At 29.9% G+C, this 26,657-nt stretch overlaps 1 protein-coding gene across 4 annotated transcripts in view; it reads left to right on the top strand.

Moving 5' to 3' along the window:
- Positions 1–26,657, top strand: part of LOC135142880 (cadherin-87A) — a 280,747-nt gene that overhangs the window by 121,642 nt on the left and 132,448 nt on the right. For 2 of the 4 annotated variants that reach the window (XM_064074671.1, XM_064074669.1), the window contains exon 1: positions 22,424–22,636. The exons of the other annotated variants lie outside the window; for them this stretch is intronic. The gene's annotated coding sequence lies outside the window, so the exon portion shown is untranslated. Of the gene's footprint in view, positions 1–22,423; positions 22,637–26,657 lie in introns of those variants that run through there. 4 annotated transcript variants of the gene reach the window in all.

Below are 26,657 nucleotides of genomic sequence, written 5' to 3'. Positions count from 1 at the left end.
AACTCGAATAAAAAAAACTGTTTACTGCGAGTTTCTCGTACAATACCAACTGGAAGCTTTTTTTGCTATAGCTTTTGAAATAAGTACGTAAATCCGAAAATATTTTCCAAATTTTTTTCGAAAAATAGCAAAAGACTATTCGAAAAGAAACACGAACAACCATTATTTTAAGGATAAAAAGATCAACTACAGAATTTTTGGTAGATTGTAAATACGAAATCTAGGAAGTTATGTTTTAGACCAATCTAGAAAAAGAAAAAAAAATCTAAAAATTTCCAAAAATACGTCAAAACCGGCTCTAGTCGAGCAGAGAAAACCTTTAACTTCTTAAAAATTTCCCGTGGATTACCAACTTGAAGCTTTTAACGAAAATAAAACCGAAAATATTTTCCTAAAATTTAAAAAAAAATGGCAAAACAGACAATTGGAAAGCAAAAAGGACAATGATGATTTGAAGGAAAAAAAAAGACCAACTTACACAATTTTCCGAAGATTGCAAATTTGAAATCTAAAGGTTTTAGGACAATCTAGAAAAATGGAAAAATATTTTCCAAAAATATGTTAAAACAGGCTCTAGTGGAACAGGAAAAATCTTAACTTTATTGGGAATTTCTCGAAAATCACCAACTTGAAGTTTTTTTGCTATAACTCTTAAAGTAATGTACACAAAACTGAAACCGATTTATAGAATTTTTCGTGGATTGCAAATATGAAATCAAAAACGCTATAAATTTTAGGACAAACTAGAAAAATGGGAAAATATTTTCCAAAAATTCTCCAAAATTATGTTAAGACTGAGTCTAGTCGGACAGAAAAAACCTTAGGCTTTTTGGGAATTTCTCGAAAATTACCAACTCGAAGTTTTCCTATAGCTCTTAAAGTAATGTAAACAAAACCGAAAACATTTTCCAAAAATTTTCCGAAAAATGCCAAAACAGATTCTACTCAAAAGGAAAATGGACAATGATTATTTGAAGGAAAAAAAGATATGTTTATAGAATTTTTCGTAGATTGTAAATTTGAAATCAAAAACACTAAGTTTTAGGACAATTTAGAAAAATGGGAAATACTTTCTAAAAATTTTCCAAAAATATCTTAAAATCGGCTCTAGTTGAACAAAAAAAACCTTAAGTTTATTGATAATTTCTCGAAAATTACCAACTTGAAGTTTTTTTTGTTATAGCTCTTGAAGTAATGTAAACAAAACCGAAAACATTTTCCAAAAATTTTCCGAAAAATGGCAAAACAGATTATACTCAAAAGTAAAATGGACAATGATTAATTATTTGAAGGAAAAAAAACAGTATATAGAATATTTCGTAAATTGCAAATTTGAAATCAACAACGCTAAAAGTTTTAGGACAGTTTAGAAAAATGGGAAGCATTTTCCAAAAATTTTCAAAAAATATGTTAATACCGGGTCTAGTCGAACAGAAAAAACCATAAACTTATTGGGAATTTCTCGAAAATTATAGCTCTTAAAGTAATGCAGAAAAAACCGAAAATATTTTCTAAAAATTTTAGGAAAAATGGCAAAACAAATAGGTACCTACTATTCGAAAGGAAATGTAGGCAATGATTATTTGAAGGAAAAAAAATCAAAATATAGAACAATCTAAAAAAATGAGAAATATTTTTCAAAAATTTTCCTAAAATACGTTAAGACCGGCCCTTGTCTTATAAAAAAACCCCTTAGCTGGTCAACTTCAAGTTTCTTTTACTATAGCTCTTGAATTAATGTAGATAGAACCGAAAATATTTCCCAAAAATTGGGAAAACAGGCTCTATTCGGAAACAAAAAATGGTCAATTATTTGTAGCGAGTTTACAACAAATATCAATTTACATTAAACACTTGTCGCAAATTTTACTCGATAAAATTGTAACTGTGAAAATAAAATTTAAAATTTTTTGAATAGTACCTCGTCTCGGAAGCACCACAACTACTGAAGATGGCGAAAGAGATTAAAAGAACCTTGTTTTGTTTTAAAAAGAATTCAAAGAATTCAAAACTTTACAGTTTCTTTTAACATTTATTTCTCTTAGCGCAAGCGAGAAAAGACGTAAACATTTTCCAACAATTTTCCAAAAAATTATTAAGGCAAGCTTTATTCGAATGGAAGAAAGAAAAGTTTATAGAGAATTTTTTGTATGAATTTGGACACTTCTGGTGAGATCACGCAATTAAATTTTTGGGCAGAACGAACAGGTAAATTCTGAAATATATTATTTTGCACATTTTAAACAGAATTGTGACGTCATCAAATTTTTGGGCAGGATGACCCACAAATTGTCACCGTCACTAACCTGTCCTTTCGATTATTATTTGTAAGAAAACCATCAATAGACAAAAATTATCAATAGATCGATGACAGACAAACGAAATGAAATTGGTCATTCGTTAAATGGACCCCGTTACAATATTTCCCTAGGCTGCGCTCGGAAAGTATGTAAAAATAGATAAAGTGATGGAAATTTTATGTCAAGTTCGATTTTCTTGATTTTGGGTCCCTAACTCCGCGTTCCCAAGCTGCTTTTAGACGAACATTGTAGAATAGATTCTAGAAATCCATCACTTTGTCTTGCAACATTTTAGTTGGCTAACTTCAAGATGAATTGTAGACCAGTCCGCTTTGAACAAAAAGCGGGTTTTTGCAGCCAACATTAAAAAGTCGAGCTATTAAAAACTAGTTCGCTCAAAGCACACAAAATGTAAACAAGTCACACAGAATTTCCCCGAGTCCGTCTCAATTATTCCTGTTTGCAATTCAGCTTATAGTCCACCTCTCGTCGCATTCACAACTAATTAAATTTTAATAAATCCCTCTAAAAGTGGCGTAAAACTCCAACTTTTCTCTTATTGGTAATGGCTAACTTTTCTCTCGAATAAACTTGTTAGGGTTTGAGACGCAATTTCCACCCATTCAACTATTCACTGCTACGGAGAACTTTAAGGACAGCCGCGAAATATTAACTAAACTTTTCCTCACTCCGCCCACGAAAAAACCGACTTCTCCTCGCTGAATGCAACTCATCTCCGAACTTATATGTTGCAAATTGTTGCATACGAGACGCTCGTTACTCGCGCCCGTTTTGTTCTTGTTTCTACACGAAGAGTGATGAAACCTTCGGAACAATGCCGGCATAATTTAAAATTCATTAAAAGTATGATTATGTACCTTCATCCTCGCGAAATTCCGTGCTGGTGGATCTCCTCAATGGAGGAATAAGTGCGAACTTTAAAGTACTCACTGCACTGTAAATTGTTAGAGAAGCTGCAAAGTTTACTAATTTTCGAAGTTGCAACCGGCATGGATTGTTCGAGCGCTGATTTTTAAACGCCTTCATTATTTTTAGCTGACGCTGATTGGTAATTCGCTAAAATCGCCTGTTCAGCATCATTGTTTATTTCCTGAACAACAACATTTTCAAGCGATGTAACAGATTTTTTGTAATAATGCGAAAATATTTGGTTAAAAAATTACTTCATGAGGCAATTTTCGAGTAAAATGACGTGTCATCAATTTTTACTTTCCGAGCTAACGAAGTATTGTAATCGAGTCAGTCCATCGACCAACTCTCTATTCTTGTGTTTTCTCGACATTTTATGACCCCTAGAGTACGAAGAAATAGGTCTCCCGTTTCCGTTTGTCTGTCTGTCGTCTATTCGTATTTTTATTACATAGATAATCTTCAAAACTACTGGACCGAATCTTGCCAAATTTTCTAAATATATGTTTGGAATAATTTCGAGAAATTCAAAATACAAAATTGAAAAATCAAAAAATTCTATAAAATGTAAAATCGAAACAGTGAAAAATTTTTAAATTTACAGTAATTGTTAGAACATATTTAAAATGAAAACTGGAAAAATTGCAAAATAAAAATTGAAGAAACGAAAAACTGAAAAATCGAGAAACTGGAAATTAAAATTGAAAAAACGAAAAATGAAACAGTCTAAAAGTCGAAAAATCGAAAAATTGAAAGCCGAACAACTACAATTCAAAAAAAAAAAAAAAATTAAAACTCAAACAAGTGAAAGATTCCACATTGAAAACAGAAAAATTATAGTATCAGAGCATTGAAAAACCGGAATATTGAAAAAATAAAGAAAATAAACCAAAACTGCAAATCAAAAAATTTAAGAAATGAGAAACTGAAAAATCTAAAATTATAAATTGAAAATTCGTGAAACTCCGAATCGAAAAATTGCAAAAACGAAAAATTAAAGTAACCAAAATTGAAAAATCAAAAAATTAAAAAATCAAAAATTGCAAATCGATAAATGGGAGAAACGATAAATTGAAAAATTTTACGATTTTTCAGTGTTCTGATTTTACACTTATTCGTATAAAATCGGAACATTGAAAAATCGAAAAATTGTAGAAATGAAGAAAATTAAAATACGAAACGAAAAATTGCAAATCGAAATTTTGAAGAAACGAAAAATTAAAGAGTCAAAAAAATTGGAGAATGAAAAACGAAGAAAAACTCCCGAAATTTTAAATCGAAAAATTTTAAAATCTAAAAATCGAAGAAACAAAAAAATTAAGTTGTAACTTTGAAGCATCCGAAAACTCGAAAATTAAAATATCGAAAAACTGAAAAATAAAAAATTGAAAATTCGAAAAATTAAAAATCGGCAAAATGAAAAATTAGAAGTCGAGAAACTGAAAAATCGAAAGTTTGAACTACTGAAAAATCAAAAGTTAAAAGTAGAAAAATTGAAAAACTGAAACACCCAAAAAGTGTAACATTGAAACATCAAAAAATTAAGAAGAAATAGAAAAATCGGAAAAATTTAAAAATCGTCAATCTAAAATTAAAAAATCTGAAAATTTTGAAGTTATAAAATTGTGACCAAAAATAGAAGAATTAAAAAATTTGGGAAAATTAAAAATTAAAAATCTGGAAATTGGTGAATCTAAAAATTAAAACTTCCAAAAATTAAATTGGTAAAGTAAAAATTGAAGAAACGAAAAACTGAAAAATCGAGAAACTGGAAATTCTAAAATTGAAAAAACGAAAAAAGTCTAAAAGTTAATAAAAATCGAAAAATTGAAAACCGAACTACAAATCGAAAAAATAAAAAAACTAAAAAGTGAAAAATTTCACATTGAAATTAGAAAAATTACAATGAAAAACCGGAATATTGAAAAAGTAAAGAAAGTAAAAACCGAAACCAAAAACTGCAAATAAAAAATTGAAGAAATGAGAAATTGAAAAATCTATAAAATTAAAAATTGAACACTCCTGAAATTCCAAATCGAAAACTAAAAACAAAACATCCAAAAGTTGGAAAATCGAAAAATTTTAAAAAGAAAACTTGAGAGTTGCATATCGTAAAATTGAAGAAACAAAAAAATGAAAAATTCAAAAATTGCAAATCGATAAATGGAAGAAACGATAAATTGAAAAAAATTTCGATTTTTCAGTGTTCTGATTTTACAATTTTTTGTATAAAATCAGAACATTGAAAAATCGAAAAATTGTAGAAATGAAGAAACGAAAAATTAAAGAGTCAAAAAATTGGAGAATGAAAAACGAAGAAAAACTCCCGAAATTTTAAATCGAAAAATTTTAAAATCTAAAAATCGAAGAAACAAAAAAATTAACTTGTAACTTTGAAGCATCCAAAAACTCGAAAATTAAAATATCGAAAAACTGAAAAATAAAAAATTGAAAATTCGAAAAATTAAAAATCGGCAAAATGAAAAATTGGAAGTCGAGAAGCTGAAAAATCGAAAGTATGAACCACTGAAAAAAGTTAAAAATAGAAAAATTGAAAAACTGAAACACCCAAAAAGTGTAACATTGAAACATCAAAAAATTAAGAAATAGAAAAATCAGAAAATTTTGAAGTTATAAAATTGTGACCAAAAATAGAAGAATTACAAAATTTGGGAAAATTGAAAATTAAAAATCTGTAAATTGGTGAATCTAAAAATTAAAACTTCGGAAAATTAAATTGGTAAAGTAAAAATTGAAGAAACGAAAAACTGAAAAATCGAGAAACTGGAAATTCTAAAATTGAAAAAACGAAAAAAGTCTAAAAGTTAATAAAAATCGAAAAATTGAAAACCGAACAACTACAAATCGAAAAAATAAAAAAACTAAAAAGTAAAAAATTTCACATTCAAATTAGAAAAATTACATTGAAAAACCGAAATATTGAAAAAGTAAGGAAAGTAAAAAACCGAAACCAAAAACTGCAGAAAAAATTGAAGAAATGAGAAATTGAAAAATCTATAAAATTAAAACTTGAACACTCCTGAAATTCCAAATCGAAAACTAAAAACAAAACATCCAAAAGTTGGAAAATCGAAAAATTTTAAAGAGAAAACTTGAAGAGTTGCATATCGTAAAACTGAAGAAACAAAAAAATGAAAAATTCAAAAATTGCAAATCGATAAATGGAAGAAACGATAAATTGAAAAATTTTTCGATTTTTCAGTGATCTGCTTTTACACTTTTTTGTATAAAATCGCAACATTGAAAAATCGAAAAATTGTAGAAATGAAGAAAATTAAAATACGAAACGAAAAATTGCAAATCGAAATTTTGAAGAAACGAAAAATTAAAGAGTCAAAAAATTGGAGAATGAAAAACGAAGAAAAACTCTCGAAATTTTAAAATCTAAAAATCGAAGAAACAAAAAAATTTACTTGTAACTTTGAAGCATTCAAAAACTCGAAAATTAAAATATCAAAAAACTGAAAAATAAAAAATTGAAAATTCGAAAAATATAAAAATCGGCAAAATGAAAAATTAGAAGTCGAGAAACTGAAAAATCGAAAGTATGAACCACTGAAAAATTCAAAAGTTAAAAATAGAAAAATTGAAAAACTGAAACACCCAAAAAGTGTAACATTGAAACATCAAAAAATTAAGAAATAGAAAAATCGGAAAAATTGAAAAATCGTCAATCTAAAATTAGAAAATCAGAAAATTTTGGAGTTATAAAATTGTGACCAAAAATAGAAGAATTAAAAATTTGGGAAAATTGAAAATTAAAAATCTGGAAATTGGTGAATCTAAAAATTAAAACTTCGAAAAATTAAATTGGTAAAGTAAAAATTGAAGAAACGAAAAACTGAAAAATCGAGAAACTGGAAATTCTAAAATTGAAAAAACGAAAAACGTCTAAAAGTTAATAAAGATCGAAAAATTGAAAACCGAACAACTACAAATTGAAAAAATTAAAAAATTAAAAAGTGAAAAATTTCACATTGAAATTAGAAAAATTACATTGAAAAACCGAAATATTGAAAAAGTAAAGAAAGTAAAAAACCGAAGCCAAAAACTGCAAATAAAAAATTGAAGAAATGAGAAATTGAAATATCTATAAAATTAAAAATTGAACACTTCTGAAATTCCAAATCGAAAAATTGCAAAAACTAAAAACAAAACATCCAAAAGTTGGAAAATCGAAAAATTTTATAAAGAAAACTTGAAGAGTTGCATATCGTAAAATTGAAGAAACGAAAAAATGAAAAATTGCAAATCGATAAATGGAGAAACGATAAAATGAAAAAATTATAATTGAAATTTTTTTCGATTTTTCAGTGTTCTGATTTTACAACTTTTTGTATACAATCGGAATATTGAAAAATCGAAAAATTGTAGAAATGAAGAAAATTAAAATACGAAACGAAAAATTAAAGAATTAAAAAATTGGAAAGTGAAAAACGAAGAAAAACTCCCGAAATTTTAAATCGAAAAATTTTAAAATCAAAAAATCGAAGAAACAAAAATATTAACTTGTAAGCATCCAAAAACTCAAAAATTAAAATATCAAAAAACTGAAAAATAAAAAATTGAAAATTCGAAAAATTAAAAATCGGCAAAATGAAAAATTAGAAGTCGAGAAACTGAAAAATCGAAAGTATGAACCACTGAAAAATTGAAAAATTCAAAAGTTAAAAATCGAAAAATTTAAAAACTGAAACACCCAAAAACTGTAACATTGAAACATCAAAAAATTAAGAAGAATAGAAAAATTGGAAAAGTTGAAAAAGCGAGAATCTGAAATTAAAAAATCAGAAAATGGTAACCTAAAATAGAATTTAAAAATTTGGGAAAATCGAAAAATAAAAATTTGGAAATTGATGACTCTAAAAATTGAGAAATTGATAAATTGATAAACTAAAAATCGAAAAAAATGCAAAATCTTAAACTGACACGAGAAATTAAACAATCGAAAAATTTTGACAAATGAAAAAATTAAAATTGTAACTGTAGCACTAGAAGATCGAAAAATTGAAAAATTAAAAATCGAGAAATCGAAAAATCGAAAATGTGAACTAAAAATTTAAATACGATAAATTCAGATCAGTTCAGTTCAGCTTAGGAATGGAAACGAAAAATTGCAAATCGAAATTTTGAAGAAATGAGAAATTAGAAGATCGAAATTTGAAAAATGGAAAATTGGAAACTCCAGAAATTCCAAATCGAAAAATTGCAAAAACTAAAACTTGGGACATCCAAAAATTGAAAAATACAAAAATCAAAAAATCGATAATTTCAGGTCAGTCAGGTCAGATCAGGTCAGCTCAGGCCAGCTCAGGAAAGGTCAAAAAATTGTAAATCAGAACATTGAAAAACAAGTAATTAAAAAAAAAGTAGAGAAAGTAAAAATCGAAACAAGAAATTACAAATTGATAACTTAAGAAACTGAAATCGAAAGATTGAAAAATTTTAAAAATGGAGAATTTTTGAAAAACTGAAGAAACAAAAAAATGAAAAATTAAAGCATTGAAAAATTCAAGTCAAAAACGCTTCCGGAGCGTTGTTTAGGCCACCGGTGCTTACTTTATTTTTTATTCGCACGGGATTACCTTACAGGACTAAATCTGTTAATAGAATCCATCATTAAAACTTAATCAAAACAAAAACCTTTTTAATTAAAAATCCTGTCACGCTGTAGCGTTATCGACATTTATCCACCCAAAACTGCGCCACCGCCGCCCGATGCATTTAATCATGAATTTTTTGCCCCTGACTAAAAACGGCGACAGCTGAATAAATAGCATAAAATAAATAATAAATTATCCGAATGCACTTTCTATAATAATGATTTATGATAAAATTGTGAAGCAACGTCCGGTCGAAGCAGCAGCGCATAAAATTCGCGATCGTTCGTGCTGAAAATTTCAATGAATTTTTTGCTCCAACATCGGCGCTCCGGCTTACGAAAAATCGAATTAAAATGTGTAATTAGCGAATCAAAAGTCAATTTAAATTCAGGCTGTATCGAAGTTCTTCAGTAATTAATAAAACAATTTTAATTAAACTCCAATTTAAGTTTGAAGCATATAAGGCAGGAGACTATCGATTAATCTGTTTGCGGAAAGTCAGTCAGTTTGAAAAATGCTTGCTATAAATTCAAAGATTTTCATCTACGATATTTCTAAATTAAACTTTTGTACATGTTTAGTACACCTTGAATAAAAAACGAGCATGACAAATTAACCCACGGTGACTTACAAGATTTTCTCTTTGACCCCTTTCTTCGTGTAGTTTGAATGAGACCTGACGCAGAAAACTATCGATTAGTCAGAGATCCTGTTTGCGGGAAGTCGGTCGGTTTGAAAAATCCTTCCGATAAATTTCGTCAGGACGCGTCCTAAACAATCGACCGCAATCCAATTAGGGCCGAAGAATATAATCGTGTAGATGTTTCGGCGAGGAATTGCAAGTGCGATAAATAACGGAGATTGATTCATTATAATTAACAACTGGTAGGCAAACAATTGCTCAGCAACCCCTGTGTCGGACCCTCGGTGTCTGAACTCGAACAATTACACCACTGTTAACCGTAATAAACAAATTCCGCCATTCGGGTGTGAGGTCATTTAGTTTCCCCTACTCAATTAAAGGAACTTTAATAATTTGCGTACATTATGGCCACGATTATGGGGGTTCCGACTAGATCCTTGATTATAACGGCCCAACAAATGGAAAAAGATTTATCATGACTGCTCAGAACGGAAAATGGCAAATTTGAGCGTTTAGGACCTCCATATACTGGATTATTTAAGCTATTACGTCTCTAAATACCGGCTTTAACGCCCTTCCGCACGTCCCACATACCACCTTTAAAATAACGCCCGAATATAATTCAGCGCGAGCAATAGACGACCAGTGCTGCCTCAATTATAAACTACAAACGTAATTCCAGCTGTAGTTTACTAATTTCCACGAACCATTTTTCTCCTGTTCGCAAAGACGAATGTTCCCAGATCCCATAAACGCGGATCGTTTATATCGCCGGTCCCATCCGCCCCATTGCTCCCTTGTATGGAATAAAAATTCCAACTTCGCTATTAAATATCGCGAGAAATTCTCCCAGCGTAAGAATTTCCTTCAGCAATGTAAAATTCATGGCATCTGTTATCGCTTTATAGTTCCCATCATAGAACCTCAACGGTGCATCACACTCGCCGAAAGTTACGACTCTTTCTGGCTCCGTTCTATTTTAGATAAATGGAAGTGAGCCATAAAAGATAAAAATTTTCAGCGACCGGAAGGACGCCGCATCATCCACAATGGCACTTCACCTCCGAAACTCCGGTCAAACTCCGGTCGAAGTGATTTATGACTTTTTGCCAAATGAAATTTCTTTCGAGTACATTTGTATTGTAATGCACTTGATTGATGAACCCCGCGAATTCAATTTCCGGTTAACCGGCAATTATTGAAACTGCGGTGCTCTATATTATGTAACAGGTGATGTATACTGGATGCAGTGCTTTCGGAGAGCCGCACACCGTCAATTTTTCATTAAATTCGGACTTGTTTATAGCGGGAAATGTACGTGACTCACTGACTTGCAACTTTATAAAAAGTATATCATTTTATCAAATGTAAATAGCATTTACCATGCAAATTTTGAGGTGGTGTCAGCAAAATGTTGGGGGGGATGAACAGACAAATTTGGGTTAGCGTTTTATCATCTGCACGCCATTCCTAAAATACATATAAAATTTGTTGACACTCAGTTCAAACGATGGAAACGGAAGACCTATTGCTTGTTTTTTTAGGGGTAATGAAACGTCTGGAAAACTGAGGAAAGTAAAAATAAAACTAACTCCAACGACCACATGTTACACGACAATTCTCTATTCTCAGACCTTCATTTTGCCGCTCAAGATGTGGCATTAATAAGTAGTTTTTATTTTTTTATTTAATTTTTTAATTCTTTTACATATAGCGTTTTTTGTATCAATGTTCTCAAATTATTAAACCAACTGTAAAAATAAACACGACTCAATTATAGTTTTTTCAAATTTATGGGCACCTGTTTCTACCTCAATTTGACACATCATCGCCTATTTATACTGTTTGCTGCGATATGGTTGCACTTTAAACTGAATTTTGGGATAACTGTAAAATTGAAAATTCTAAAAATTGAACCGAAAAATTATAAATTGAAAAAAAATCGAAAATTAAAAATACAAAAGATAGACAATTCCAAAAACTGTTTACGAAAATTTGGAAAATCGATAAACTGAAAAATTGAAAAAATCAAAAACTGAAAATATAAAAAAATTGCAAATTTGAAACTCTAAAAATCGAAAAATTCAAAATCGACTAACTGAAAAATTTAAAATTGAAACATCCAAAACCTCATATTTAAAAAATGGAAAAATTAAAACATCACGAATTAAAAAAATCGGAAAAATTAAAAATCCAGAGACTAAAATTACAAAAACAAAAAATTGAAATTTGGGAAACTGATGAATCTGAAAATTGAAAAATCTAAAAATTTGCAAAATATAAAACGAAACGAAAATGAAACAATTGAAAAATTTTGAAAAATTGAAACTTTGAAAAAATTAAAAATTGTAACAATATGACACTGCAACACTGAAACATAGAAAAATAATAATTGAGAAATTAGAAAATTCAAAAAATAAAACAAATTGAAAAATTAATACTTGAAAAATTAAAAATTGTAACGAAAAATTGAATAAGTGAAAAATTTGGGAAAATCGAAAAATCAACAATAATCGGGAAATTAATCAATCTATAAGTTGAAGAATCTAAAAATCGAAAAATTGACAAACTGGTAAAATAAATAAATTGCAAAATCTAAAATTGAAACGAAAAAGCTCGAAAAATTAAACATGCAGCTACTGAAAAATTTAAGAATTGAACAAATTAAAAATTTTTATCATCTAAGACAGTTTAACACTGAAACATCAAAAAGTTAAAAATTGAGAAATTGGAAAATCGATAAATTCCAAAAAACGAAATAAATTGAAAAATTAATAGTTGAAAAATTAAAAAATGAAAAATTAAAGATCCAAAAAGTGCAACAATGAAACATCCAAAAACTTTGACATTGAAAAATCGAGAAACTATATAATTAAAAAATCCAAAAATTGGAAAATTATATGAAAATTATAACGAAAAATTGAAGAATTGACAAATTTGGGAAAATGGAAAGATTAAAAATCGGGAAATTGATCAATCTAAAACTTGAAGAATCTAAAAATCGAAAATTGACAAATTGATAAACTAAAAGTTGAAAATAAAAATTTTGAAAACCCGAAAAATGTAAGCCTTGAAAAAAGTAAAAATTAACATTAAGACATTGAAACATCGAAAAATTAAAAATTGAGAAACTGGAAAATCGATAAATTCAAAAAACGAAATAAATTGAAAAATTAATAGTTGAAAAAATAAAAACTGAAAAATTAAAAAATTGAAACAAAATTAAAAATTCAAAAATTAAAATTTGAAAAATTCAAAAATCCCTAAATTCAAAATCTAGAAACTGAAAAAAAAATTCAAAATCCAAAAACTGCTCAATGGAACTTCCAAAAACTTTAACATTGAAATATCGAAAAATTGAAACATGTGAAAATTGTAAGGAAAAAATGAAGAAAAAATCTTGGGAAAATGAAAAGATTAAAAATTCGTAAATTGATCAGTCTAAAACTTGAAGAATCTAAAAATCGAAAAATGACGAATTGATAAACAAAAAGTCGAAAATAAAAAAATTGGAAAATCTAAAATCGAAACGAAGCAATTGGAAAATTTTGAAAAGTTGAAAAATTATACATCGGGGTATTGAGAAATCTAAGAATTGAAAAATTAAAAATTGTAACATTAAGACAATCTAACACTAAGACATCGAAAAATAAAAAATTGAGAAACTGGAAAATCTATAAATTCAAATAAACAAAATAAATTGAAAAATTAATAGTTGAAACATTAAAAAATCAATAATTCAAAATCTAGAAACTGAAAAATTAAAAATCCAGTAACTGCAACAGTGAAAGATCCACAAATCTTAACATTGAAATATCGCAAAATTGAAAAATTAAAAATAGAAAAATCGGAAAAATTGAAAAATCGAGAAACTGTATAATTAAAAAATCAAAAAATTGTAAAATTATATGAAAATTGTGACGAAAAATTGACGAATTAAAAAATTTGGGAAAATCGAAAGATTAAAAATCGGGAAATTAATCAATCTAAAACTGAGGGATCTAAAAATCCAAAAATTGACCAATTGGTAAACCAAAAGTCGAAAATAAAAAATTTGCAAATTCGAAAATTGAAACGAAAACATTGTAAAATTGTAAAAAATCTAAAAATTATACATCGTAGTACTGAAAATATAAGAATTGAAAAATTTAACAATTATAACATACCTAATAGACAGTCTAATACTGAAACATCGGAAAAGTAAAAATTGAGAAATTGGAAAATCGATAAATTAAAAAAAACCCAAATAAATTGAAAAATTAAAAATAGCAAAATCGGAAAAATTGAAAAATCGAGAAACTGTATAACTAAAAAATCAAAAAATTGTAAAATTATATGAAAATTGTGACGAAAAGTTGACGAATTAAAAAATTTGGGAAAATCGAAAGATTAAAAATCGGGAAATTAATCAATCTAAAACTGAGGGATCTAAAAATCCAAAAATTGACCAATTGATAAACTAAAAGTCGAAAATAAAAAATTTGCAAAATCTAAAATTGAAACAAAAACAATTGGAAAATTTTGAAAAATCGAAAAATTAAACATCGGGGTGATGAAAAATCGAACAATTGCAAAAATTAAAAATTGTAACATTAAGACAGTCTAACACTGAAACATCGAAAAAGTAAAAATTGAGAAATTAGAAAATCGATAAATTCAAAAAAACGAAATAAACTGAAAAATTAAAAATAGAAAAAAGGGAAAAATTGAAAAATCGAGGAACTGTATAATTAAAAAATCAAAAAATTGTAAAATTATATAAAAATTGTAGCGAAAAATTGACGAATTAAAAAATTTGGGAAAATGGAAAGATTAAAAATCGGGAAATTGGTCAATCTAAAACTTGAGGTATCTAAAAATCGAAAAATTGACCAATTGGTAAACCAAAAGTCGAAAACATTGTAAAATTTTGAAAAATCGTAAAATTATACATCGCAGTACTGAAAATATAAGAATTGAAAAATTTAACAATTATAACATAATAGACAGTCTAATACTGAAACATCGGAAAAGTAAAAATTGAGAAATTGGAAAATCGATAAATTAAAAAAAAACCAAATAAATTGAAAAATTAAAAATAGAAATATCCGAAAAATTGAAAAATCGAGAAAGAGTATAATTAAAAAATGAAAAATTGTAAAATTATATGAAAAATTTGGGAAAATCGAAAGTTTAAAAAATTGGGAAATTGGTCAATCTAAAACTTCAAGAATCTAAAAATCAAAAATTGACAAATTGATTAACTAAAAGTCGAAAATAAAATATTTGTAAAATCTAAAATTGAAACGAAAACAATTGAAAAATGTTGAAAAATCAAAAAATTAAACATCGGAGTGCTGAAAAATTTAAGAATTGAAAAAATTAAAAATTGTACCATTAAGACAGTCTAACACTCAAACATCGACAAATTAAAAATTGGGAAATTCGAAAATCCATAAATTCAAAAAAATGAAATTAATTAAAAAAATTAATATTTGAATAATTAAAAATGGAAAAATGAAAAAATTGGAAAATTCAAAATCTAGAAACTGAAAAATGAAAGATTCATAAACTGCAAAAATGAAACATCCAAAACTCTATAATTATAAAATCAAAAAATTGTGTAATGAAGAATTGAAAAATTTCGGAAAATTGAAAGATTAAAAATCGGGAAAGAGATCAATTTAAAATTTGAAGAATCTAAAAATGAAAAAATTGACAAATTGATAAACTAAAAATCAGAAGATTAAACATCAGGGTACTGAAAAATTTAAGAATTACCTACACTTAACAGTGAAACAGAAAAATGAAAAATTGGAAAATCGATAAATTGAAAAAACGAAAAACTGTACATTATAAAATTAATAGTTGAAAAATTAAAATCAGAAAATTTTAAAAATTGAAAAAAATTGAAAAATTAAAAATCAGGAAACTGAAAAATTGAAAAAAAGAAAAATTGTAACATTGAGACATCGAAAAACTGAAACATTAGAAATCGAGGAAATGAAAAACTAAAATCAAGTGACAAATATAAAATTTGAACTATAAAAAAAAAACCAGTCGAACACATTAGTTCATGAGTTAACACGTAAGAAACGCACCATATAAGATTAAAAAATTTGAAACCTTCCATACTGTCCCAGAAAAGGACCATTTACAAGAAAATTTTGTGGGAAAAAATAAAACTTGAGTACAATGAAGCAAGTCGAATTCGTTAGACAAAAAAAATATAATACACAAAGTGGCTCATGAGGGAATCGAACTCGCGACTTTCGGGTTATTAACACTATGCTTCAACTAACTGAGCTGATTAGCGCTTTCTCAACGTCACTCTTACATTAGCATAAACTTGTTTTTATACGATTTGGATGCCTGGAGTAAATCAAGGCGGATTCATACCCCACAAGTACAGGAGTATGTTATTTTATAAAATTTAAATAGAATTTATTATGCGAATTTTGATCATATCATTAAAAATTATCAACAAACAGATAAAACTTGAACCGTCGTCTCCTACCAACTCGAAAACACCAAGAAAAGTGGTCAAAATGCCACCCCTTGAGTAGATCGCTTTCGACCCGGAACGATTTCCCTCTTAAAAATAAAAAAATATGGAAATATTAAATTACTTACCTAACTTTGAAGTTTACATTACACTGAAATAAAAAATTCAAACCCGCCGCGCGCTCTTAATCGATCGCCGAAAGCAAGACGAGTATGTAACTTTTTTAATTGTTGCGAAGCGCACACGAACTCTTCCATATTTCAGCAACCTCTATAATTTTATATTCCACATATATGTTCAGTTCAAGTTTCCGTGTTTGACTTCAGAAGTTAAATGGACTTCAGTTTGGTTTGTGTGTTCTGAATACGTACTGCTTTCATATTAACAATATAAATTTTTTAATGCTCGATTTTAATGGTTATGTTTCTGTGCGCTTCGGACGAAATAATGAGCAGCATTCGGATAATACAGTTTTAATCTAATGACGATCCATCAGACCGTTTTGATCGATACGACGACATGGCGGTTGCTCCTCCCATAAAACACGACTCCATTTAGCTCATGTCACGTTCAGGTAATTAAATTTGAGTGTTCGTAATTAATACGTTGTAGATCGGGATTAGGGATAATTACGAAACATCTAGTGAACAGGTACACTGGAGGAGAGCAAATGCAAAACCGCACGAAATTTAGAACCATATTTTGGACTCGGTCGGTTTTAGGGATTTTGAGGTTTGTGTGTTATCCGGGGCGACATCGACGGAAAATGTACTATTTAATTTGAATACGCGGGATTGTTGGCAAGCTCGAAATACCAAATATAATATGTGTCGTAAAAATTCTAACCGGAATGACTTCGATGCGGAAAATGGTGGATGTGCCGGGTCTTCTGATCACCTTCGCACCATCTTTCACAATTCACCGGGTAAATAAAACGTTAAATTACCCACTCCACCCACCCCGTCCGAATCTTCCACTTGTATTTATCAATTATTATCAGAGCATAAACCCTGATGAAACCAGTGAAATCAAACAATTCGGAACGGAATTAATGTATTCCACAAATAATGTGTTTTTCGAAGTAGAAGAACATCAAACACGTTCATGTCAGACGTGTACAGAGGGTTTAGAAAAGACTGTCCGCTCCAGCGAGCTGCGAAAATAAACATTATTTGTTTTTGTCGTTTGGCAAATTTATGCGCGCTATAAAGTGCGCGCTATTTTTACGTAAATACAGTGCGGATACGTGTTTTTGCGCGCTCCGCAAGAAAACTCCCCGTCTACGAAAGCCCTTTTACAGTTTTCTCTGTTCGTGCTTGTTTCAGCCGTTTTAACGATGCAAATGCTGGGCAAAAACTGCCACTCACAATAAATGATCTCGTTAGGCGAAGCCGGCGCTGGTTCATGGCGGATCGGGACGGGTTCGAAACCTCAGCAACGATTTTTTTGAAAATTTTGCAAAGTTAAAACAAAAACGAGTAGTTTGAGAATTTTTCCAAATGGTTTTGTTAACCTCAATTTATAAAATATAGATTTGTTATAATGAAGGTGTCGAGGACAATCTTAAATTTTTTTCTGTGAAGATGTCAAATTCTTTGAAAAAAGGAAGGTTGCGAGTTTAAAGTAATTTTAAACTAAATTTATTTATAAGGAATGTTTTTTTGTTGATTGTAATAAATTATAATACTTTTACTTTCCTATTTTCATCTTCCTCGACGTTTCATGACCCTTAGAGTAGGAACAAATAGGTCTCCCGTTTCCGTCTGTCTGTCCGTTTGTCTCTCTGTCCATCGTCCGTCTTTGTATGTGTGTTAGGAATATCATGTAGACGGAATGACGCCATCTCCAAATTTTACAGTATTAAATGTTGTCTAGAGATTTCGATTTTCGAAAAAAAATCAAAATTGTACATGTTACAATTTAATTTTGAAGTTGCAAAATCCAATGCGCAAACGTTTTAAGGTTATCGGAAACATTGTAAGTCGTTAATCAAAATTTATCCATTTATGTCTCTCCAGAAATTGATGTCATCTTACAATTTTGTCTAATAAATGATAAAAAGAAACATAGTCCTTCCGGATTTTGAATTTTTATCCTAGACTCGATTTTCAATTTTTCGATTCATCAAATTTTTGCCTTTCCGATTTTTTTCATTTTTCGATTTCTTAATTTTCGGATGTTCTATTTTGCGATTTTGCAAATTTTCCATTGTCCAATTTTCGATTTTTCGACGTTTCGAGTTTTCGATTTTTGATTTTCACATGTTTCAATTTTTCTAGGTTTTAGATTTTTCGGCTTTTTGGCTTTATAAGTTCTAGGTTTTTCGGCTTGAATTTTTCGACTTTTCGATTTCTTCATTTTTTAGCTTTTCTATTTGTCAATTTTTCGATGTTTTAATTTTGGGAATTTCCAATTTTTAATTATTCAATTTCTCGATTAATCGATTTTTGTTTTTTCAACTTTTCGATTTTTCCACGTTTGGTTTTTTCGATTTTTTGGTTTTCCCATATTTCGATTTCCGTTCTTAAATTTTTCGAGTTCTTAAATTTTTGATTGTTCGATTGGTCGATTTTTTACTTTTTCGATTTCTCAGTTTTCAAATGCTTCGGTTTTGAGATTTTTCAATATTTCGATTCTTCAATTTTTCAGTTCTAAGATTTTTTACTTTTTAGATTTTTCAATTATTATTCGACACTTCAATTCTTCGATTTTTTGTCTTTCGGCTTTTTGATTTATCGATTTTGAGACTTTTAACTCACTTTTTTGATGTCAGTTTCTCGATTTTTCAATTCCTGGATTTTCAGTTTTTCGATTACTCAATTTTTCTAAATTTCGGTGTTGGGATTTTTCAGTTTTTCGATTCTTCAAATTTTTGCTTTTCCGATTTTTTCATTTTTCGATTTCTTAATTTTCCGTTCTGTTCTACGATTTTTCAGTTTTTCGATTGTTCAATTTTTCCATTTTTCAATTTCTGACGTTCTTCAGTTTTCGATTTTTCGAATTCTCAATTTCTCAATTAATTGATTTCTTATTTTATCGCTTTTTAGATTTTTCAATTTTTGATTTTTCCATGTTTCGCTTTCTCGGCTACTCGATATTTTGACCGTTCAGTTTTTCAATGCTTCAATTTTTCAATTTTCCAGGTTTTAGATTTTTCGGCATTTCGGTTTTTCAGGTTCAAGTTTTCGACTTTTCGACTTCTCAATTTTTCTATTTCTTGAATTTTTCGACTTCTCGATTTTTTACTTTTTCAATTTTTCAATTTCTGACGTTTTTCAATTTCGAATTTCTCAATTTCTTGATTAAACGATTTTTGTTTTCTTGACTTTTCGATTTTTCCACGTTTTGTTTTTTCGATTTTCTGATTTTCCCATGTTTCAATTTCAGTTCTTCAATTTTTCGTAATCTTAAATTTTTGATTGTTCGATTGGTCGATTTTTTAATTTTTCCAGTCTTAGTCTTCAGGTTGATTCCTCAATTTTTCAATTTCTACCGTTTCAAGATTTTCGACTTTTCGATTTTTTGATTTTTTAAATTTTCGATATTTCGACTTCGATTTTTCGACTTTATGATTACTCGATTTCCCAATTCAATTTTTCTGTTTTCAAATGTTTCAGTTTTACGATTTCTTAATTTTCCGTTCTGTTCTACGATTTTTCAGTTTTTCGATTGTTCAATTTTTCCATTTTTCAATTTCTGACGTTCTTCAGTTTTCGATTTTTCGAATTCTCAATTTCTCAATTAATTCTTATTTTATCGCTTGTTAGATTTTTCAATTTTTGATTTTTCCATGTTTCGCTTTCTCGGCTACTCGATATTTTGACCTTTCAGTTTTTCAATGCTTCAATTTTTCAATTTTCCAGGTTTTAGATTTTTCGGCATTTCGGTTTTTTAATTTTCGGTTTTTCGGGTTCACGTTTTCGACTTTTCAATTTTTCTATTTCTTGAATTTTTCGACTTCTCGATTTTTTACTTTTTCAATTTTTCAATTTCTGACGTTTTTCAATTTTGAATTTCTCAATTTCTTGATTAATCGATTTTTGTTTTCTTGACTTTTCGATTTTTCCACGTTTTGTTTTTTCGATTTTTTGATTTTCCCATGTTTCGATTTCAGTTCTTCAATTTTTCGAGATCTTAAATTTTTGATTGTTCGATTGGTCGATTTTTAAAATTTTTCCAGTCTTAGTCTTCAGGTTGATTCCTCAATTTTTCAATTTCTACCGTTTCAAGATGTTCGACTTTTTGATTTTTTGATTTTTTAAACTTTCATTTTTTGGACTTTACGATTCCTCGATTTCCCAATTTTTCAATTTCTCAGCTTTCCAATGTTTCAGTTTACTGATTTTTCACTTTTTCCAGTCTTAGTCTTTAGTTTGATTTTTCAATTTTTCAATTTCTAACGTTTCTAAATTTTCGACTTTTCGATTTTTTGATTTTTTAAATTTTCGATTTTTCGACTTTATGATTACTCGATTTTCCAATTTTTCAGCTTTCAAATATTTCAGTTTTATGATTTTTCAATTTTTCCAGTCCTAGTCTTGATTTTGATTTTCCAATTTTTCAATTTCTCAGTTTTTCGATATATCAATTCTGCGATTTTTCAATTTTGCGATTCCTCAATTTTTCTTCGATTTTTCAATTCCTTGATATTTTAGTTTTGGGATTTTTCAAAATTTATGTTCTTTGATTTTTCAGTTCCTACATTTTTTACTTTTTTGATTTTTAATTATTATTCGATACTTCAATTTTATCGATTTTTTAATATTTCAGTGTGTGACGTTTCTAAATTTTCGACTTTTCGATTTTTTTATTTTTTAAATTTTCGATTGTTCGATTTCAATTTTTAGATTTTATGATTACTCGGTTTTCCAATTTTTCAATTTTTCAGTTCCTCGATTTTTTACTTTTTCGATTTTTCAATCATTATTTGATACTTCAATTTGTCAATTTTTCAGTTTTTGACGTATCTAAATTTTCGATTTTTCAATTACTCGGTTAATTGATTTTTTGACATTTCAACTTTTCAATTTTTTGATTTTCCAATTTTTCGATTTTTAAACTTTTCAGTATTTCGATTTTTGAACTTCCCCATTTTATATTTTTTAGTTTTTCGAAAAATCTAAAAACATTAAAAATTGAAGTATCGAAAAATTAAAAAATCGAAACAGGAAAAATAGAGAAATCGAAAAATTGAAGAATCAAAAAATCGAAAAATCTCAAAACTGAAACATCGAAAAATTGAAAATCGAGAAATCGTAAAGTCGAAAAATCGAATTGGAAAAAATCAAAAAAATTAAGAAATCGAAAAATTGAAAACTCAGAAACCTGAAAAATCGAAATATCTGGACCTTCCAAAACCGAAACGTAACATTTCTTCGATTTTTCAGGTTTTTGATTTTCGGTTTTTCGATTTTTTAAATTTTCGGTTTCGACTTATGTTTTTAATAGTAATGTTGATAGATTAATTATTTATTTGCTAATTAATTTTGTTTTTTTTTTAAATTCCTGGTTTTTAATGACAAACTTTTTATTTTCTTTAATTTTTATGATTCCTTTATCTTTTTTTTTATTAAAAAAAAAAATTAAAAACCTAAAAATTGGGAAGTTCAAGAATCGAAACGCGGAAATATCTAGAAATTGGGAAATGGAAAAATCAAAAAATCAAAAAGTGAGGTTTCCTCGATTTTTCAATTTTTTAAATTTTAGATTTTTTGATGTTTGGATTTCCCGATTTTTCAATTTTTCAATTCTTCAATTTTTCGATTAAAATTTTATATTTTTCTATTTCTTCAATTTTTCAGCTTTTAGATTCATCAGTTTTTCAATTTTTCGATTTTTAAAATTTCTCGACTTTTCGATTTTTAGATTTCGTCATTTTTCAAATTTTCGATATCTCAATTTTTCAATATTTCAATTCTGGAAATTTTTCAATTTTTGAATTTTGCAATTGGTCGACATTTCAAATTTTCCGATTTTGAAAATTTTTGATTTTTCGATAAGCATTTTTTCCCGCTGGTTGTCTGCGCCCAATTATTTATTTTCGTGCTCAGAAAATCACAGCTATAAAACAACACGCAATAAAAGCATACACACCGCGACACACCCTTAACCGCAATTTTTAAAAACGCGCGTTTCTTCTAAACTACACATAGTTATGACGAAAAAAACTTAAACTTTCTTTCATGTGTTCAATCCACACCTCCATCGACACTAAAAACGAAAAAACCAGCCCAAATCAAGCCGGGCCGGCGCCGAAACTGCCCCTACATTCCAAAATGGAAAAAATCGCCGCCGATTTAGCCCTGACCGCCGCGTCGATTTTTCGCTTCTTGGGGCTTCGCCGTAAACAAGGCCCGTTGTTTAGCGCCTGCACACGTGTCCGACTGTGCTTCGGAAAAGTGGTCCAACTTCCAGAGTTTATGAGAGGTGGAAGCTCGGCGCACCCTGCGGTCGTATCGGAAAAGCTCGACCGGTTTGGCATCAGTTCGTTCCAAAACTTCGTCGGTTCAAGCCGAATTTACCACCGCTTGAGACTGTGTTACGTCACGTTGCAAACTTTATATTTTTCTGAGTTATGGTAGGAGCGAGTGGACGGTTGTAGCCGGCTTTGAAGACGGAATTGGACTTCACCGAGGGTCGGCAGGTGTTCATGAAGGTTAGTTTGTTATGTCGGAGTGGTAGGTGTTTGATGTTGAGTGTTGAGTTGAAATTAAATAACGCTGAAAGTAGATAAACGGAGAGCAGTAGGGTTTTTATGTATTAAAGTTATAAGAGGAAAGTTATACATAAAGTAGGATTTTCTTGTTCTTGGTTAGAGTCGGAGTTAAACGTGAAAAAGGTAAGTTGAGATTGTTTTCTTGTTAATAGTCAGTGACACCACATTCCCTTTGGTAATTATTCGTCTAAATATTTGGTGGCAACACTTAGAGTAACGTATACATGCCGGTAGTTCCAGTTAAATTTTAACAGGTTATTAGATATTTTGAGCAGCAGGGGCATTTACTCGTATTACGCAACGTACTAGCATTTAGGAGATAAAATTCCCTTTTAAAAATTAACTTTTTTGGAAAGATAAACATAAAAAACTCTGGTTAAAAAATATTGAAAATTTAATTAAATGACCTATATATTATTCAGGCCCCGTTAAATTTTACACGTGAACTAAAATTTTCCCAATAAAACAAACGTCATAATTTATTAAACGAATTTCATTAGTGCGTTGCATACCCATATTAACGGTGAGTTATGAAATTTTGTTGGTTTTATAATCTTTGGTTTAATAGACTTCATTTATTGTTTCCCGAAAGGTAGCCGAAACAAATAGAGTAATAAAGTTTTCGACGGACGCTCGGTTCCACGTTTTATTCACGTTTCACAGATCTTGGAATACGATAAACCAAGTTTTCTTTGTTTGTTGCAAACTTGTTAAATCGTTAATTACTGAATGCTAACCAAAATTTGTGTACTTATCCCTTTAAAAAAGAGGTGACGTCATCTGAAAATACTAGAAAAGCGAATTAATCATCTATTGGACAATAATATTTAACGTGACCTGACAGAACTTACTTGATTTACAACAATTTTCAGTATACAACGTTATACATCAATGTTGATTTTTTAAATGGAACACCCTATGATTTTCAATGAACATATTTATATCTAAATTTTCAAATTTTCGGTTTCCTCATATATTTAAAATAGGATACTTAAGGATAAGAAATAAGTTTTCTGTTGATATTAAAAATGTTAAGGCGATTCTATCCCTGTTTATTCTTCCAGAAATCGTGAAGTATATTAAGATTTGAAAGTAGAGATAAACTTATTTTTGAACGGAGGAAACTAATCCGACAAAATATCCATCGTTGACTTCATCGTTCAGGTATTGCTGCGTCCTTTTATCGAGCACATTTTAGTGTATATGTGCTTTCACGAGCCGGGGTTTATTGCGTCCGAGGATATTTTCTTTCATTGGACAGTGGGTTCTGCATCCGCAACGTTGCCATACTTATCTCAGCAATAAACAGGCCATATTAATTAATCCCTCGTATTTAGAGAAAATTTTGATTTCATCGTTCGGACATTACTACGTCCTTTGATCAAGCACATGTTAAAGTGTATATGTGCTTTCACGAGGCGGGTTTTATTGCGCCTGAAGCGATTTTTTTTTCATGGGACAGTGTGTTTTGCGTCCGCAACGTTGCCATACTTATCTCAGAAATAAACAGACCACGTTGATTAGTGCGTCCCCCAGAAATCGTGAAGTATATTAATGTTTGAAAGTAGAGATAAACTTACTTTTGAATGTAGAAAACTAATCCGACGAAATATCCGTCGTTGACTTCATCGTTCAGGCATTACTGCGTCCTTTTATTGAGCACATTTTAGAGTGTATATGTGCTTTTACGAGCCGGGGTTTATCGCGTCCGAGGATATTTTCTTTCATTGGACAGTGTCCGCAACGTTGCCATAATTATCTCAACAATAAACAGGCCATATTAATTAATCCCTCGTATTTAGAGAGAAAATTTTGATTTCATCGTTCGGACATTGCTACGTCCTTTGATCAAGCACATGTTAGTGTGTATATGTGCTTTCACGAGGCGGGGTTTATTGCGCCTGAAGCGATATTTTCTTTCATGGGACAGTGTGTTTTGCGTCCGCAACGTTGCCATATTTATCTCAGAAATAAACAGGCCATGTTGATTTCCCCGTCCCCCAGAAATCGTGAAGGATATTAAGGTTTGAATATAGAGATAAACTTGTTTTTGAGTGGATAAAACGAATCCGACAAAATGATCCTTACGTCCCCTGTAATTAAGAGAAAATTCTGATTTCATCGTTCGGGTATTACTGCATCCTTTAATCGAGCACATGTTAGAGTGTATACGTGCTTTTACGAGCCGGGGTTTATTGCGTCCGAGGGTATTTTCTTTCATTGGACAGTGTGTTCTGCATCCGCAACGTTGCCATACTTATCTCAGCAATAAACAGGCGATATGAATTAATCCCCCGTATTTAGAGAGAAAATTTTGATTTCATCGTTCGGACATTACTACGTCCTTTGATCAAGCACATGTTAGAGGGTATATGTGCTTTCGCGAGGCGGGGTTTATTGCGTCCGAAGCGATATTTTCTTTCCTGGGACAATGTCTGCTGCGTCCGCAACGTTGCCATATTTATCTCAGAAATAAACAAGCCATGTTAATTTCCCCGTCCCCCAGAAACCGTGAAGGATATTAAGGTTTGAAGGCAGAGATAAACTTATTTTTGAATGGAGAAAACAAAACCGACACAATGATCCTTACATCCCTTTTAATTAAGAGAAAATTTTGATTTCATCGTTCGGGTTTTACTGCGTCCTTTTATTGAGCACACGTTAGAGTGTATACGTGCTTTTACGAGACGGGGTTTATTACGTCCGAGGGGATATTTTCTTTCATAGGACAATGTCTGCTGCGTCCGCAACGTTGCCATATTTATCTCAGAAATGAACAGGCCATGTTGCTTATCACGTCCCCCAGAAATCGTGAAGTGTATTAAGGTTTGCAGGTAAAGATAAACTTATTTTAGAATGGAGAAAACGAATCTGACAAAATGAGCCTTACATTCCTTGTAATTAAGAGAAAATTTTGATTTCACTGTTCGGGTATTGCTGCGTCCTTTTATCGAGCATTTATTAGAGTGTATATGTGCTTTCACGAGACAGGGTTTATTGCGTCCGAGGGGATATTTTCTTTCATGGGACAGTGCGTCCTGCGTCCCCAACGTTGCCATAATTATCTCAGAAATAAACAGGCCATGTCAATATTTGCGTCCCCCTGAAATCGTGAAGTATATTAAGGTTTGAAGGTAAAGATAAACTTATTTTAGAATGGAGAAAACGAATCCGACAAAATGATCCTTACATCCCTTGTAATTAAAAGAAAATTTTGATTTCATCGTTCGGGTATTACTGCGTCCTTTTATGAAGCACATGTTAGAGTGTGTATGTGCTTTCACGAGACGGGGTTTATTGCGTCCGAGTGAATATTTTCTTTCATGGGATAGTGCGTCCTGCGTCCGCAACGTTGCCATATTTATCTCAGAAATAAACAGGCCATGTCGATTATTGCGTCCCCCAGAAATCGTGAAGTATATTAATGTTTGAAAGTAGAGATAAACTTATTTTTGAATAGAGAAAACGAATCCAACAATGATCCTTATATCCCTTGTAATTAAAAGAACATTTTGATTTCATCGTTCGGGTATTACCGCGTCCTTTTATCCAAGATGTGTTAAAGTGTATATGTGCTTTCACAACACGGGGTTTGTTGCGTCCAAAGAGATATTTTCTTTCATAGGACAATGTCTTCTGCGTCCGCAACCTTGCCATACTTATCTCAGAAATATACAGGCCATGTTGCTTATCACGTCCCCCAGAAATCGTGAAGTGTATTAAGGTTTGAAGGTAAAGATAAACTTATTTTAGAATGGAGAAAACGAATCCGACAAAATGAGTCTTACATTCCTGGTAATTAAGAGAAAATTTTGATTTCATCGTTCGGGTATTGCTGCGTCCTTTTATCGAGAATTTATTAGAGTGCATATGTGCTTTCACGAGACGGGGTTTATTGCGTCCGAGGGGATATTTTCTTTCATGGGATAGTGCGTTCTGCGTCCGCAACGTTGCCATAATT

Source organism: Zophobas morio, unplaced genomic scaffold (assembly GCF_036711695.1).
Source record: "Zophobas morio isolate AGI-343-1 ecotype UQ-CSIRO unplaced genomic scaffold, CSIRO_AGI_Zmor_V1 ptg000054l, whole genome shotgun sequence".
Lineage (NCBI taxonomy): Eukaryota > Metazoa > Arthropoda > Insecta > Coleoptera > Tenebrionidae > Zophobas > Zophobas morio.
This window is presented reverse-complemented; position numbering and strand designations above follow the sequence as displayed.